The sequence below is a fragment of the Moschus berezovskii genome, chromosome 23, assembly GCF_049115385.1.
Source record: "Moschus berezovskii isolate FMDL1 chromosome 23, NW_MosBer_1.0, whole genome shotgun sequence".
NCBI lineage: Eukaryota > Metazoa > Chordata > Mammalia > Artiodactyla > Moschidae > Moschus > Moschus berezovskii.
Window position 1 is genome coordinate 28,043,192 of NC_142482.1, and position 16,023 is coordinate 28,059,214.

General features: G+C 49.5%; 1 protein-coding gene across 13 annotated transcripts in view; it reads right to left on the reverse strand.

The window, feature by feature from the left end:
* The window catches only part of TRERF1 (transcriptional regulating factor 1), a 213,584-nt gene that overhangs the window by 42,136 nt on the left and 155,425 nt on the right, over window positions 1–16,023 (reverse strand). Inside the window, exon 5 of one of the 13 annotated variants that reach the window (XM_055406353.2) lies at window positions 290–348. The exons of the other annotated variants lie outside the window; for them this stretch is intronic. The gene's annotated coding sequence lies outside the window, so the exon portion shown is untranslated. The remainder of the gene's footprint in view (window positions 1–289; window positions 349–16,023) is intronic. 13 annotated transcript variants of the gene reach the window in all.

The window sequence follows — 16,023 nt, forward strand, 5'->3', positions numbered from 1 at the left end:
TAATTATTTGATTCATGGATGTTTCTCTTACCAGGGCAAGGGACCATGCCTTTTTTTTTTTTTGCCTATGATTCTGTTCCCCAAATGTACCATAATTCCCAGTATATGGTAGGCCCTCTGATAAGAATTTCTTGACAGAGGGGTAATATTATTGAATGAATGAATCAATAAATGGAAAAAAAATTAAGAGAACAATGATCAAGTGTCCTGGTGAACTGATATACAGGAAAAGATATTCAGTATAGGCTGAGTGAATATTAAATCCTCATAAAGAACAATTATATTTTACCTGGTCCTGATGGACAAATAGGATTTACAGAGCTGAGAGGACCAGCAGGGGGATTCCACCTGTGGGAACATGCACAAAGGCAGAGAATCAGGTGCAGGGGTCCATGCTTAGGCTCCACGTCCTTGTGAGGAACTCACTGATGATCAAGCTAAATTTGTATGGTCAGGGATAAATTGTGGGGGTCTTAAAATGATGTTCAGGGACATCCCTGGTGGTCCCTGGGACTCCAAGCTCCCAATGGAGGGGGCCCAGGTTTGATCCCTGGTTGGGGAACTGGATCCCACATGCCACAACTAAAGATGCTGCATGCACAATTAAGGATCCTGCATGCTCCAACTGGGACCCAGCACAGCCAAATAAATGAAAAAGAAAAATTATGTCCAGCAGTGTTATCCTGTGGGCATTAGCCCTGGTGATATCAGAATGTCCTGCCTGGCTTAAACCTCACCATGTAACCTTCCTTGAAAGCCTTGCACCACGGCACCTCCCCCAGGGGGAATTACTTGCTGAAACTCACCAGACTTTGACCATGATCTGACTCCGTGTCTCTCCATTATACACCGTGGGTGGAAGGGAAGCGAGATAATTTTATGTCTGTTGACCTGTCTGCTCTGTTGTGTTCCCAGACTGCTGTGCAGGAGGGATTACTTGGTGTTCTGAGCTACTGTAGCTGTTATTTGTGGATAATTTCAGAACTAGGAACGTAGTTTATTTATAAAGAACCCTAGAAAGCAGAAAATGCTAGAAAGTCAGAGGCGGGGCTCCCAAAGTGTTTTTTCCCAGGCCAGCAGCATCAGCATCACTTGGGAACTTGTAAATGCTGATTCTTTATCTTTTCCCTTTAAATTTATTTTTTATTGACATATAGTTGAATTATAATGTTGCACTAATTACTACTATACATCAAAGTGACTCATATATATATGTGTATATATATATATACATTCTTTTTTCATATTCTTTTTCATTTTGGTTTATCACAGGGATTATAGATTATAGTGCCTACTGGGCTTTACAGTAGGACCGTGTCATTTCTCCATTGTACATACACCAGTTTGTGTAAATGCTGATTCTTGAGCCTCACCCAGACCCACTGAATGTGGGGGGTGGGGTGGGGCCCAGCAGTCTGTGCTTTTTTTAAAAAACATTTCCTTTTGGCTGTGTAATGCAGCATGCAGGATCCCGGTTCCCTAACCAGGGATCAAACCTGAGCCCCTCCACCCCCAACATTGGGAGCACAGATTACCAGCCACTGGGCTGCCAGGGAAGTCCTGGCAGTCCGTGTTTTAATGAGCTCTCCTGTTCAGTCTGATGCCCTCTCAAGTTGAAGGTTGTCTATAACTTCCAGACCTAGAAGAGTAACTGACTTAACAGTAGTAGGCAATCAAGAATCATATACTCTGTATAATGGCTCTAGGTTCATCCACCTCAGTTCAACTGATTCACATTTGTTCCGTTCTGTGGCTTAGTAATATTTCATCATATATGTGTACCAAAACTTCTTCATCCATTCATCTGTCGATCGACATCTAGGTTGCTTTCTTGTCCTGGCTATTGGTGGGAGGGAAGCTCTAGAGGGAGGGGATATATTTATATATATGTGCATGTGTGTATATACAGTTATGGCTGATTCACATTTTTGTACAGCAGAAACCAATACAACATTCTGAAGCAACTGTTTAGTTGCTAAGTCATGTCTGACTCTTTGCAACCCCATGGACTGTAGAATGCCAGGCTCCTCTGCCCATGGGATTTTCTAGGCAAGAATACTGGAGTGGGTATTCTGAAATTATCCATTTCCTTATCCTCCAGTTAAAAAATTAATTGAAAAAAAGTGAATAAAGATATCATAAAATGGAAAAAAAAAAAGAAATCATATACTGACTGGAAGAGAGGAAAAATGACTTCCCTAGGGGGATGTATTGAGGTAACAGCAAAACCATGTGCTACTTATTTCATTAAGTTTATATATTTTTGAATAGATACTAAATTCACATGGTTCAAAATTCAAAAGGTATAAAGAACATAAAAAAACGTATAAAAGAGCATATAAAAGAGTGAAAATAATCTCAAATAAATGCTTGAAAATGAAAGGAAAAGTTAGAGCAAAATTTTTATAAAGGGTACTTCAGACAGCCAGCACCCCTCCAGACAATCACTCAGGTCTGTATATTCTAGAGACACTTTATGCTCATACAAGAATGCTTGTACACACCCCCACCCCTACCCCCATTTACACAGACAGCAGCACACCAGGCCCACAGTTTAGCATCTGGTCAAATGTTTTTAAATAAAACATTTAAAACCTGGAAACTGTTCTTCTTGGTGGATTAGTCAATCCCACAGGACTGTTATAATAGTAACTCAAGATTCAAGTCTTCATTATTTTGCTAATAAGGTAACTGCTTTTCTCATTATGTAAAACACTTCCTATTGGGTAACTGGCACCAGGAACTTTTTCATTCATGAATGAATTAACAGAACAACTGCTTTCACATTTCTTTGGTCAAGTCCTTCCTTAGAACAAGACTCCAGGATTTTGGATTCAGCTCAACAAAAACATTGCCTGCTCAGAACCTGAGATGCTGGCTCTGATTCCTCTGAAGCATTAGAGTCAAATGACCTGCTTTGGTGTTATGCCCCCATTGGTTGTCCAGTCATTCTAAGGCAGGGACAGCATCCTCTCCCTTTGGGTCCCCAGAGACTGGGACACAGCTGATGCTCAGTAGACATTGAGCTGCAATGCCAAGTCAGACAAATGAGGCCTAAAGCACTTCACCCCCAGATTCCTACGCCTCTGACATGGACCGAGGGCCAGAATTTACTTTTTTCCCAGGGTGCTAGAGTGCCAGAGTCACGGAATGCTGTACATAGTAAGAAGGCTCTGCGGAGATGTTTTAGCACGGGGCTTTTCTGTACAGGGCCAGAGAGTAAATATTTTCAGCTTTGTGGGCCATACAATGTCTGTCACAGCTCTGCAGTTGCAGTGCAAAAGCAGCCATAAACCATATATAAATGTGTGGCTGTGTTCTAACACAATTTTATTTATGGACACTGAATTTTATATAATTTTCACATGTCAAGAAATAGTGTTCTTTTTTGGATTTTTCTTTAACGTGAAAAACCCTTCTGGGCCCACAGGCCGTTCAAGGGCAGGCGGGGGCTGGATTTGGTCCAGGCCACGGCATGTTGACCTCTGTTCTAGTGCATCAAAGTCCCTCTCCCCTCCCCTTAAACCCCCCGGGGGTACAGGAGACAGGACGCAGTCTGCAAAGAAGGATGGAAAGGACCATCCTTTGAATCAGAGAGAAAGAGAGAGAGGAAGTTGACTTTGGCCAACGGTTTGGCAAGACTTGTTTGCTTACAATTCAGGGTAACACCCTGCTCCCGCCAGACCACCACCGCTTGTTTCAGGAAGAAAAACCAAAAAGATTTTCCTTTTTCTGACACCAGGCTATCCTTCAGGGACTACACACACAATTCCCCTAGTGACTTGGCTTCGGTCTTAGGCAAGACTTCCTCTCAGGTCTGTCAAAGGAGCTTAACTCGGATCCTCCTAGAATTCCGTTCCCCGAAGGAAGCAGAAGAGAAGGGCAGTTCTTCAAGACATGGACTCGTGGCTCGTGGTCTCCTTTCTAGCAACACTGTTGTTCTAAATGCTTTCTGATTAGTCTTCTAAATAAAGCCAGTGGGTGTTTTATAATCCAGTAACCCAATTACCACGGACCAGTTCTGCGAATGCCGGTGATTATAGCTGAGTCTTCCTCCACGCAGAGTGCCTGGCCCGTCCTAGCTCCTTCCTGCCCCCATTGCTCCCTGCCCCCGGTCTCACGCTGACTCTCAGCCCTGGGCAGATTCACAGGCCTTCCTTTGGACACCAAGAGACATTTATTTCTCCATCTTTCAGTCTCACCCCGTAACATCGATCGCTTCCTCCCAAGCCCCAGGAACCAGGAAGAAGCCTGACTTGTAGCCTGGAGAGTTTGGACCTTGCTTCCTGGGGCCGGCTCTCCACCAGGGCATGGAGATGGGAGCTATTTCACTTTCTGGGATGCAGTTCTCACTGTCTGTGCTCTCTCTGGGCCAACAGGAGTTCTATCAGAGAATTAATTAACATCGTCGTCCCCAGCCCTCGTGACTGCCACGTGCTGCTTCCTTCCCACCCTGGCTGGCATGAAGCAGTGTGGATGCTGACGACAGGGAGAAAGGGGGGTGGCTCAGGAGTCTAGGGGGCTTCCTGGAGGAGGCAGACATGGTCTGAGGGGGCCCTGTTGATACATTCATGGATACAGTTTTTCAAATCACCCCTCCTTGACAAATGGTTGGGACTAGGTGGGGAGATTAGGAATGAAAACCAGTCGGACTTCCCTTTGTGGTTCAGTGGCTAAGACTCTGCACTCCCAATGCAGGGGGCTGGGGTTCGATCCCTGGTCAGGGAACTAGATCCCGCATGACACAACCAAGACCTGGCACGGCCAAGTAAACAAATAAATATTTTTAAAAAGGAATAAGGACTAGCCGGAAGTTGATAAGAGATGTGCAGAGAGAAGGCAGGATGGGGAGACACTGGAACCATTCACACGTGAGACCCTGGGTGACCTGAACACCAACTACTTCCTCATCACACATCTCTCCTAACGAGCTGCTGCTGGGAGAATTCCAGGAGCCACGTGACCATATTTTGAAGACCTACTTTGCGCCAGGAAATATGACTAGGTCATGAACACTGGCCTCCCAGCCCGGAGATTGGCATCTATGCCTGGCCTTATCCTCTGTATTCCTTCCTGCAAACTCACACGGAGGACCTACTGTGCTGGCGCCCTACTAAGGGAGACAAAACCCTGCAAACCTCTGTCTTGAGGCCCACAGCCTTGGTGGGGGGCAGGTGCCAGGCTTCCTAAAGAGACAAAATATTTCACAAGGAGGAGGTGGAGGGGGCAGAAGAAAGCCTGGCAGGGGGCTAGGGTCACTCCGGCCAGCACTCAGGAAGTGCTGTGGATCAGTCCCCTCCTGCTGGGGACTCAGGGAGGGTCTCGGCAAGGTGACCAGATGGAGGGGTCTGGGCCAGGATTGCAGGGAGGAGCCTCCACTCCTGCCTCCGAGGACCTGAGGCTCAGGCCTTGTGAATCAACACTGGGGGATGCAGCCAGGGAAGGAGCCCTGTTCCCACAGCTGTCCCGGGAAGGGCAGGGCAGGGCTGGGAGACTGGGAGGCTTTCCTCTGATGCAGCACAGGGTGAAGACGGAGGGAAGGAGGGCTGGGTGGCCCCACTCCCAGCGACAAGAAGCCTAAGAGAACACAAGTCAAGCACCTGAGGACTCGGCTCCTATCACTCAAGCCCCACACCCAGCACCCTGGGCTGAGCTGCTGGGAGGGGGACGGCCAGCACTGGCCCCTGGGACTGCACCAGCCCCCATCCCCAATGTCACCCAGGATTCCAGGTAGGCTGCATGGTTAGGGGCTCAATTCACAAATGGAGCAGCTGGCTTGGCTTTGGTCTGTGATCTTGACGATGTTAGATTGTACAAAAACCAAATGCCCCTGGACACCCAAGGTCTGGAGAAGGAGCTGGTGTATCAGGAGAAACCACCTCCCTTCTTTCTGGTAAGCAGCTCACAGTTCACTGGGTAACAAAGCCTGGGATGCTCCCTTGTGTGGAAATAAATACATGAAGGTTCTCGTGCTATCTTGGGCCTTCTGTCTGTGTTTTAGGCTTCTCTGGTGGTTCAGACGGTAAAGAATCCGCCTAGAGTACAGGAGACCTGGGTTTGATCCCTGGGTTAGGAAAACCCTCTGGAGAAGGGAATGGCAACCCACTCCAGAATTCTTGCCTGGAGAATCCCATAGACAGAGGAGCCTGGCAGGCTACAGTCCATGGGGTTGCAAAGAGTAGGACACGACTGAGCGACTAACATGTACACTTGGCCCTTCTGTCTGCGTTTCGGACGGGAGGTACCCCAGCTCATGACGTCAGTGCCACGCTGGGCCATCCTGTCAACACAGGGCCCCAGCCTGGGACAATGCCACAGCCCTTCTGGCCCAGAGTTCTAAGACTTCGGGGGGGGCGGAATTCTGGGAATCAGGAAACAAGCCAGAAGGACCTCTGGTGTCTGGGGCTGGAGGCCTTCCCAGCGGCACTTCCTGAGTCAGTCCCTCCTCCGGGCCCCTGTGAACCGGGTTCTGGCGGATCATCCTCAGTCCGCCCCCACCTTCCCAGCGGGGGTGAACTCATCGAGGGCAGCTGGAGGCCCCTTCTTGCTCCTCTCCAGGACGCAGCCTGGGCCCCACACCTGGCACTGTGCTAAGCAGGCGTTTGCTCAGTGGAGCCAGACACAGGGCCTCAGCGCCCCTCTCATTTCCCAGCACCCCGGAGCCCCTGGACTGAAGTCTGACTCAGTGGCTTGGCCGCCCCAATGATGTCTCCTTAGACCTCGTGCTGAGCGAGGGAGGTCAGCCTTGCTCATCAGAGGAAAGGGCACCCTGACCAGGCTCCTACAGCCCATGGGAAGCTGTTGAGGGAGGGAAAGCAAAGGGTGGACAGACCCAGGGATGGAATAGGGAAGACACCCTGCAGGAGACGAGCCGATGCAAGCTGTTGCTACCGCTTTTGAGACCACTTTTGGGAGGGTCTTGTCCCATGACAGCACATGCCAAGACTGAGGAAGAACTGCATGCTTTAAGTTACAGATGCTTCTAGGAATTCCAGTATTACAGAAAAAAGTTGGAAGTGAATATTCACCTGAGAGTCCTGCTGTTGATGTTCTGTGTGCAATAGTGGGAGGATCACAGAGCCTGGCTTCCATCTACCCAACAGGTTCTGAGAGGCCTCAGAAGATCAGGAGGCTGTCCAGCCCTTTGTGAGGTTTGCCCCCTCCTCTGGTAACCCTTCCATCCCTCCTGGGAAGCTCCCAAGCCTGCCTGGACTCGCTCATGACCGATGTCCCTTTGGTCACTGGCTCTCATTACCTCACTGCCTCCATTTCTTGCCAAAATAACTTGGCTTGGGACTGGTGGTCCAGGGGTTAAGAACCCGCCTTGCAATGTAAGGGATACAGGTTTGATCCCTGGTCAGGGAACTACGATCGTGGATGCCGCAGGGCAACTAAGCCCAAGTGCCACAATGAGAGAGCTCGCGAGCCACAACGAAAGATCCCGCATGATGAAACAAAGAACTGATGCAGCTGAATAAACAAATAAATAGTAAAGAAAATAACTTCCCTTGGCTGCTCTAAGATCAGAGGGCCGAACTGATGCATCCACCAGGGGCCCCAGCAGCTGAAGCAAGAAGGCAGGCATGGGGTTCCCAGAGCCTGGGGGCCCCAGGGAAAGTGAGGACCAAGCCCTGGGCAAAGATCTGTATGGCCAGACACACATCACTCCTCCAGGTCAGTTCTCAGATGAGAGCTAGACCAGAACCTTGGGTGTTTTATTTCTCCACCGTTGCTAGACTTTAAGTTCTATAGAGGCAGAGCTGTCTTAATACCTCTGCTTTTACATCTCTCCCTTGTTTCTCCATGATGGTATGAGCAATGTGTGACCGAAAGCCGACCCATTCAATGTTTAGGAAAAGCAGTCAAAACCAGACCAGAACCTTGGGTGTTCTATTTCTCCGCCATTGCTAGACTCTAAGTTCTATAGAAGCAGAGCTGTCTTAATACCTCTGCTTTTACATCTCTCCTTTGCTTCTCCATGATGGCATGAGCAGTGTTTGACCCAAAGCCAACCCACTCAATGTTTAGGGAAAGCAATCAACAAGCTTGTCAAAATTCCCTTCTCTTTTGCATCCACAGGTTGTTGACTTAAGTCTCATTGAATTAACTGATGCGCCTACAGGAACAAGGACCCCAGGCATGAGAAGGTTTGGGAATGCAGTTCGTGCTTCCTCAGCCCCCGACCTCATTTGGGGGAGTGGGTGCTTTGTGTGTGGGTATCTGGGGAGCTGTGGATGAAGGTCGTGAGGTAGGAGTTGGTTAAAGACCCCTTTGCCTGCATGTGAAAGTGTCTTGGGAGCTTTAATACACTACGAAAACGCATGATGTTGCTGAATGACACCTTCCTGCAGTGTTCTCTCTGCATTTCTTCTTCTTCTGCAGGCCATATTCCACAGCTTGCAAGATCTTAGTTCCCCAATCAGGGATTGAACCCGGGCCCACAGCACTGAAAAGTGCCGAGTCCAAACCACTGGACCGCCGGGGAGTTCTGTCTCTGTGCATTTCATGTGTTAGTTACATGTCTTCAGGTTGGGTGCAGCCCCTCTGGGGGCCAAGAGCTGGGTTCCCCATGGTGCTCAGAGCAGAGGTGGGTATAGCAGGGCGTTGGTGAACATTTTCAGAGATGAGCGCCAAAGGCTTTCACGGTAGGACAAAGCTGACATCTAGACATCACGTTTCAGGAAACTGGTGAGGAAAGACAGGTCTCTTAAGATCTCCTTGAGTGCCTGTTTAACCCCCTAAGGAGCTATTTGGGATAGAAATCCCCAGCCTGAACCCCCAGCTGCTCATGGCTGAGTTGAACCCCTCAACAGTTTAGAGGGGACACGGCACCCTCTGCTTGCAAACAGGAGAAGAGGCCAAAGCCTAAGACCTGAACCTCAAAAGCTTTTTGTCTCAGCAGATGACCCTAATTCCACTTCACAGAGAACAGGGGGCTGCAGGTATTCACCACCTCCACTTCCCGACCCTCACACAAACGTCCACCCTCCACCTGCACCCCAACAACTCTCTTTCTACTCATCTTAAATACTGAAAGGGCCTGGATCAGAAACATGGGACCCCAAAAGCTCATCTCCCCCACTTCCAATCGGCTATCAATTCCGGTTGGCCTCTCCTCCATAACATTCCCTGACCACCTTCTTCTCATCCCCACTGTCCCAATCCACAGAACAGTCCTTTATAGCTGGCCTCACCCACTCTAGCCCTACCCCCTCTAGCCCACTGTCCACAACATCTCTCTGCTTCAAACCACCAATGCGCCCCCTGTCCACGGGAGAAGCATCCATAGAGCTCAGCCTAGCAGAGGGCCCACCATGATTTGGCCTCACCTCCTCTTTCAATGATTTGCCCCACCATTCACCCATATACGTCTCGAACAGCCTACATGGAGCCACACAGAGTCTCCAGAATACTGGTCCCTCTGCCTGAAATTCCCTTTTCCCCTTTCTCCTTCTTCTCAATCTACAAGTTCCTGTTCAAACCTATCTTTCATGACGCCTTCCTTGATTCTCAGACGTTCAATGAAATGAAGTTTTTACTGAGGGCCCACGATGTCCCAGGCACAGTGGACACGGTGAGGGGGGTGCAAGACGTGGTGTCAGGGGCTTGCCATTGAGGGATGGGGGAGTGTCAGACAATGACAGATCCAAGTCTATGACTGTGATGAGGGGTTACAGAAGGCACTGTGACCTCAGCAGAAGGTCAGGGGAGAATCCTCTGTGTAACTCAGTGATACAGCCACCTGCAGGATGAGAAGGCTGTAACAGGAAAAAGAGAGCGTGGAAAGCTGCCTCCCAGACAAAGTCAAGGTCAGCACGGGCAAAGGCCCTGTGGCAGGTGGGAACACGGTGGACACAAGAGCAGAAAGAAGGCCCGAGTGGCCAGAACAGGAGCATAGCAAGGAAACTGGAGAGGGGGCAGGGGCTAGACCACCCCAGGTTCTCAAAGCTTAGGAGTTTTATCTTTACATCAAGAGCAACTGAGGAGCAAGCAAAGTGTTTTGAGAAGTGTGTTTGTGTGTGTGTGTGTACAAGCATGTGTCACTGATCAGATTTCCATTAAGCAAAGGCCACAGGATGGAAGAGATGAGCAAACCTTTTCTGTAAAGAGTTGGATAGTATATATTTTAGGCTTCACAGCCAGGAGGCAAAATTGAGGTTATGATGTAGACATTTATATAAGAGGAAAAACAAATTTCTACAAACTTCTTGAGGAAACTCAAAATATAAGAGTAATTGAGTACAATTTTCTATTATGTAGATCTCATGGGAAGAATGGAATTATTTTTTGGAGGAATAACATTTTGTTTAATTGGGTTCAAAGTCAGTGCCCCATATCATCAAATTGCCATATGGACAGAACATTTCTAGCTCGTGGGCTGCACACACAATCAGGCAGCAGCTGGACTGGCCCATGGGCCATAACCTGTGGACCCCTGGTCAGAGTGACGGGCTGCAGAAGGGTGCGTGATGACGCTGGGTGGATGCGGGGGGCGCTCAGCATAGTGACGGCCCAAGCCAGGCAGTTCGGATGTGGGTGGTGATGGAAGGGCATCTGGGGGTGAACCTGACCGGACTTAGTGATGAGATGGGCTCAGGGGTATGGGAGAAGTGAGTGTCAAGATGACGCCTAGATCTGCATCTGTGAAGCTGGAGCACCGCGAAAGCGCTTTCATTCTGAGACCTATGACAGGAGCTGTCACAGAGGCAGCTGGACCGAGGGCTCCAAGGCTCAGAGAGGCTGGAGAATCCCCTGACAACAGCGGGAAAGCGAAGACAGGGACAGGAGGAGGAAAGCCTGGGAGGCAAGTGAGAACGGCAAGACTCAGGCTGTGCGTCTCAAGTACACCACTTACTGCCCCGGTTCCAGCTGTCTTATCTGCCTCAGCCATCAGACTGGGACCTCTTCTAAGGAGTACCTACGGGGGTCAGCACAATACAGGGCCCCCCCTGGGAGCTAAGGACACAAGACAGGGAAGGACAGAGAGAGGAAGCGGGGACATTTCCCTTCTGCAGGCTCATACAGAGAAGAGCCCCCTCCGTTCACAATGAGAGCCCACTTCCCACTTCCACCCTCAGAGCACACCACCTCCCTGGCTAACCTTCCACGGGAGCTGCTTTCCATAAGGGTCATGGGACCTTCCCTGATCACCTAAAATCATTCAAGCATGTGCGTGCACACAGACGCACACACAAATCTCCCACCCACCAACACGGGCCACATGATTTGTGGTGATGTATTGACAACATGCCCATCAGCTGTCAGTTCAACATGTCTAAATATTATGTTCCATCACCCAGAACATCTTTTTTTTTTTTTTTAGTTAAAAAAAAGTGGCAGTCCCAGTCACAGCAAGGAGGGGAGAAAGGGGAAAAAGCCACAGGTTAACGAGAATCAATTTTCCTTTCTTCCTCCTTTTCTTTTCTCTCTCTTGCCTTTTTCTGAACAGAAGAGTGACAAGCTTGTGGCTCTGTCTCTCCAACAGCCCTGGGACGAGGAGGTCAGGGCTGACATGGAGACAGACCTGCCCTGGCGGCCGTGGGTGTGTCTGCCTGCGGTCAGTGGAGCTCAGAGCAGACCCGTCCCCTGAGGCAACAGCCACGAATCCTCTGGCCCACGTGGAGTCTCTGGTAAGGACAATGAGAAGTTCATGGGAGGGCGTGCTTGTCCTCACGGCCAACAGTAGCACTGGACAAAGCACTGGAAAGCACTGGACAAAGCACCAACATCCACTATTTTGTTTTGTCCCCACCGCAGGCCTGTGAGTTCAGAACTGCTTTCTCCATTTCAGAGATGAGGAAACTCACATGCAACAGGGGTTAAACCTCCAGCCCTCTGATGCCAGGAGGAGGTGTCCTCTGACACTGCGGTGTCCTTCGTTCATCTATCACAGATCACAAGAGCATGAAGTTACTTCCCCTAGCTGGACCCCTGCAGCACTCCCCAGTTCTGATGGGTCAAGGAGAGCAGGCTTATACCCTGGTATAGATACGCCCTGGCCATCAGCTCCAGGCAGCCTTCAACCATCCAGCATACAGCTATGGAAGTATGAGAAAGAATCTGATGCAACTTATACCCCAAGTTCTTTCTCTTTCTAGGTTTAAAGGGCTAGTAGCTTCAGTTCTCTGAAACCCTTTTTTTTTTTTTTTTTTACTCATCAGGAACTTTTCTCACTGGAGAGAAACAAAATGGATTATGTGGCAGGCATTTCCCTTACAGAGGCACCCAAAGCACCAGACTCGAGTCAGAAGACCAGAGTTCAAATCGTTAACATTCCATGGCAAAGGGAGAACTAGGCAGGCCCATCTAATCTCTTTTTTGAGTTTTTCTGGGGCCTCAGTTTTGACATCTGTCAAAGGGACGTAATGACACCTCGCTGCTCCAGGTTTTGGGTGAAGGTTAAACAGGAGAAGGTTTGGGACGTGCATGGTGCCCAGGGAGGACTCACAAAGTCTCACCGCCTGGGTGGGGTTTCTGCTGTTTTGTTTTGACTTGGGTACAGTTTAGATCAGGCTCAATGACTCAGGGATGATTGAGTATGTTTAGTTATTTGTTTCCTGGGCAACCTTCAGCCTTCCCTTGTGTTTCAGTGAGCAGCACAGCGCTCAGGGGCAGAAATGGCTAGAGGTGGATGCGGCAAGGAAGGGAGAAAAACCACAGTGTAGTGGTGTAGTGACAGGTAACCTCTCTTCCCCTGACACCCCCCTGAAAGCACCACCACATCTGAGAACATGAACCTTTATCCCCAGGGAAGATCCAGAGTTGCCGTGGAAAGGCTAATGTCCATCTAGTATACTGTTTATCAGGCGGAGGAAGAAGCAGGGGGCGCACAGGCCCACACGACTTGCTCATTGATGAAAGATGCTTCTGGCGCAGGTGGGTCCCTGCGAGAGAGGCCTGCAGATATCCACAGGTCAGCGCAACTTGGCGGTGCCCGAGAGGGACTCAGTGTGGCCGTGGGTCAGGCCGAGCTCTCCAGCGAGGCTACCGGTAACTAAGAGGGTGTTCTGCTCTCTGTGGTCTGGCTCGCAGGCTGCTCAGACTCCAGGAGAAGGAAAGAGAGTTAATTCTTGAGTGGCCACCTCAAGCTTAGGGATATTAGTGGTTATCATTAAAGCAAGAAGCTGAAAGGGGTGTCGCCCCAGTTACCTGGAAAGAGACATTTCATTCCCTCCACCATGCCTAATAAGGAGATAATCTACTTCCTTTCCTGTTTGGAGGGGGGCTCCAGCTCTCAGATTCCAGGAAATTGGCAGTAACTGTATCCATATCTGATGTTTCCTTGCTTGCAGTTACAGCCTCCTGGCCTCTCAAACAGCAGCCCCCTTTAAGGGACGTGGGACACGCTGTCTGGCAGGGCTGGCCCAGGCAAGCAGGCCTTGGTGCCCACATCTGCCACCTAACGTGATGGGTGAACAAGACCCTTTCTAGTGGAAGCTCTGAGTCCCTCAGAGTCCATGCCAGCCTCCCAGAAGTTAGGGGGAAAGGGAGGCCAACCCTTGACATTTGGGGAACACTCCTAGACCTGCTGTTTTCCTGTGAGTTTTGAGCTAAACTATGGAAGCGCCAAAGGAGGAAGAGAGTTCCAAAAGATCACACGTGCCAGGAAGAAGCCAACCTGAGGGAGAAAGAGCGGAGGCCTCTGGTCATTGGCCAAAGAAGCCACTGGAACCACACATGACCAACAAGAGCCTCCGCATGGCTTGACTGTTCCCCAAGACATAAACAAGAAGGCATCACGGAAGTGCAGAGGAACACACCCCCATTTATTTCTATTCCACCAATGAGAGCAGCACGGCCCTTCTGTCTCTCCCTCGAGTCCTCCTCCTTCTCCCTCCACTCTCCGTTTTCTGGACCGGAACCAAGCCTCCCCCCTCCTGTGGATCATCTGCACACAGATTATCTGCCTCTTCATGGGACACTCACAGGAAATCTAAACATTCTCAGAAGGGGTTCTTCTAAGCCCACTTCCCCTGCCCTCCACCCCCACCCCCCACCCAGTTGCTGCGTATTCAGGAAATGCAAACCCAATATAAAGATAACCCAGGCCAAACAGAAAAGGAGACTGGCCCTGTGACCTTGTTGGGCAAATGACTTCCCCTCCCTGCATCTCAGACTCAGCTTCTGCAGAATGAAGAGGTTGGACCTGACGGGCTGCAAGAAGCTCCCACTGCCTGTGACCAGCAAGGGCTCAGCTGGCGGAACCTTCCAGACCCTGCCTGTCTCGGGGACACCCAGCAACCTTGAGGCAGAATATTGAAGCAGTAGGGTTTTCTGCCACTGACACCTGATCCTTAAAAACTGTGGTTCCCTGGGTGGGCGGGGAGCACTAGGAGTCAGGATACCTGGATGCCTGTCTCAGTTCTGCTGTATTTTGGAAAAGGAAAGTGAGAGAGTGGGGGAGGTTAGCAGAGCAGACTGAAGCTCCAGCTAGAGTATTTTAATTTTTTTTTAAATAGAATAATCTAGGGACTTCCCTGGTGGTCCAGTGGTTAAGACTCTGTGTTTCCACTGTAGGGGGCATGGGTTTAATCCCTGGTTGGGGAACTAAGATCCCTCATGTCATGAGGCACAGCCAAAAGAGGAAAGATACAATAAGTATTAAAAAATAGAATAATCTATATGACTAGTATAATAAAGATTATTAAAATAGTTTTAGAACCAAGACCACCCAACAGAGAGAAGGAGAGGATGGTCAGCCTCCACAGAGGCACTTGCAGACTCAACCAAGAACCCATTTCCAGTGGCTTTTATGAGGCCATGGCAGCATACATGTCCTGTGCCTGGGGCGCCTCCTGCCTCTCTACCATAATAACCTCAGCCCCCAAACTCCTCACATACTCCTGTACGTGATGTGTCCCGACTTCCTGGTTCTGGAAAGGGTTTCCACATCTGTGTCTAGCAAAATCCCTGGTCTAACTTGTATGGACTCTGCTGACAAGGAGAAGTCAACCAATGAAGAGTATTTACTCTACCAGTTGAGCTCCCCATGGGCAAGGCCAGTTGGACGGTGTAAGTAATCAATCTTGGCTCACAGCCCTGAATAACTAAAACGGAGGAGGGACAGGAAGCATGAATCATTATCTGGAGAGAGGCTGTTAATAAACTTTGAGGTTTGTAGGCTGGGTGGGGATGGGGTGGGGCCGGCCTGGCCCCTCAGCTGGGTCGAGAATGTCGGTGGACATCTTCTTGGGAGCCAGCCCCACTCCCGAGTGCGGCAACATCAGTGCTCAGGCACCAAGAAACGCCCACCGTCCTAGATATTTGAGCCATACTCAGAGAAAGAAGACAAGTAGTTGACTCCAAATAATGTTTTGATCCACAGAGACTGAATTTTTAAAGTCACCAATCCCTGTTTTACAGAAGTTAGTTGGTAGCCTTTATAGAGAGGTGAAATGGCAAATGCATATCCACTCAAGACCATCGTGTGCACTGGCATGAGCGATTAAACACAGGAAACCCCGTGAAACACAGTCAAACATTAATTCCAGGACTTGTCAGCGAGCTTGATATGCTGATGGATGTGGCTTTCTAAGAGGGGCCACAGAGGCCATCTGTGGGGCTAGAAGCCCTGCACTGGGTCTCGCTGGTGCCAGAGAATGGCCATCTCTAAACCTCAGTCCACACTACTCCTACATCCACCACGTACAAGGTTCCTTTTCCAGCCACCTCACCCTACCTTTCCCCAGGGGCCAGCTCCACTCTTTTCCCTAGCCATCCCCAGAAAGCCTTCCCTGCCCAGTCGAGGACACATGGCTGTCCCCCTTGAAAACCTGCTCTGAATACCTGGCACTTAATCTTTGGAAGGCGTTTTTTCCTTTATGCTTTTTTTGGGTCATAAAGTCTTTTAAATGAATAGACTATTTCTCAGAGTAGTTTTTGGGTCTCAAGCAACTCTGTGCATTTTTCATAACATTTGCCCACGGTACAAACCCCAGAGTTACTACAAATAGCAGGTGCTGAAACACTGTTGCTTGATAGATACCGAACCAGGAAGTGACACAAATCTAAGCGTAATATAAA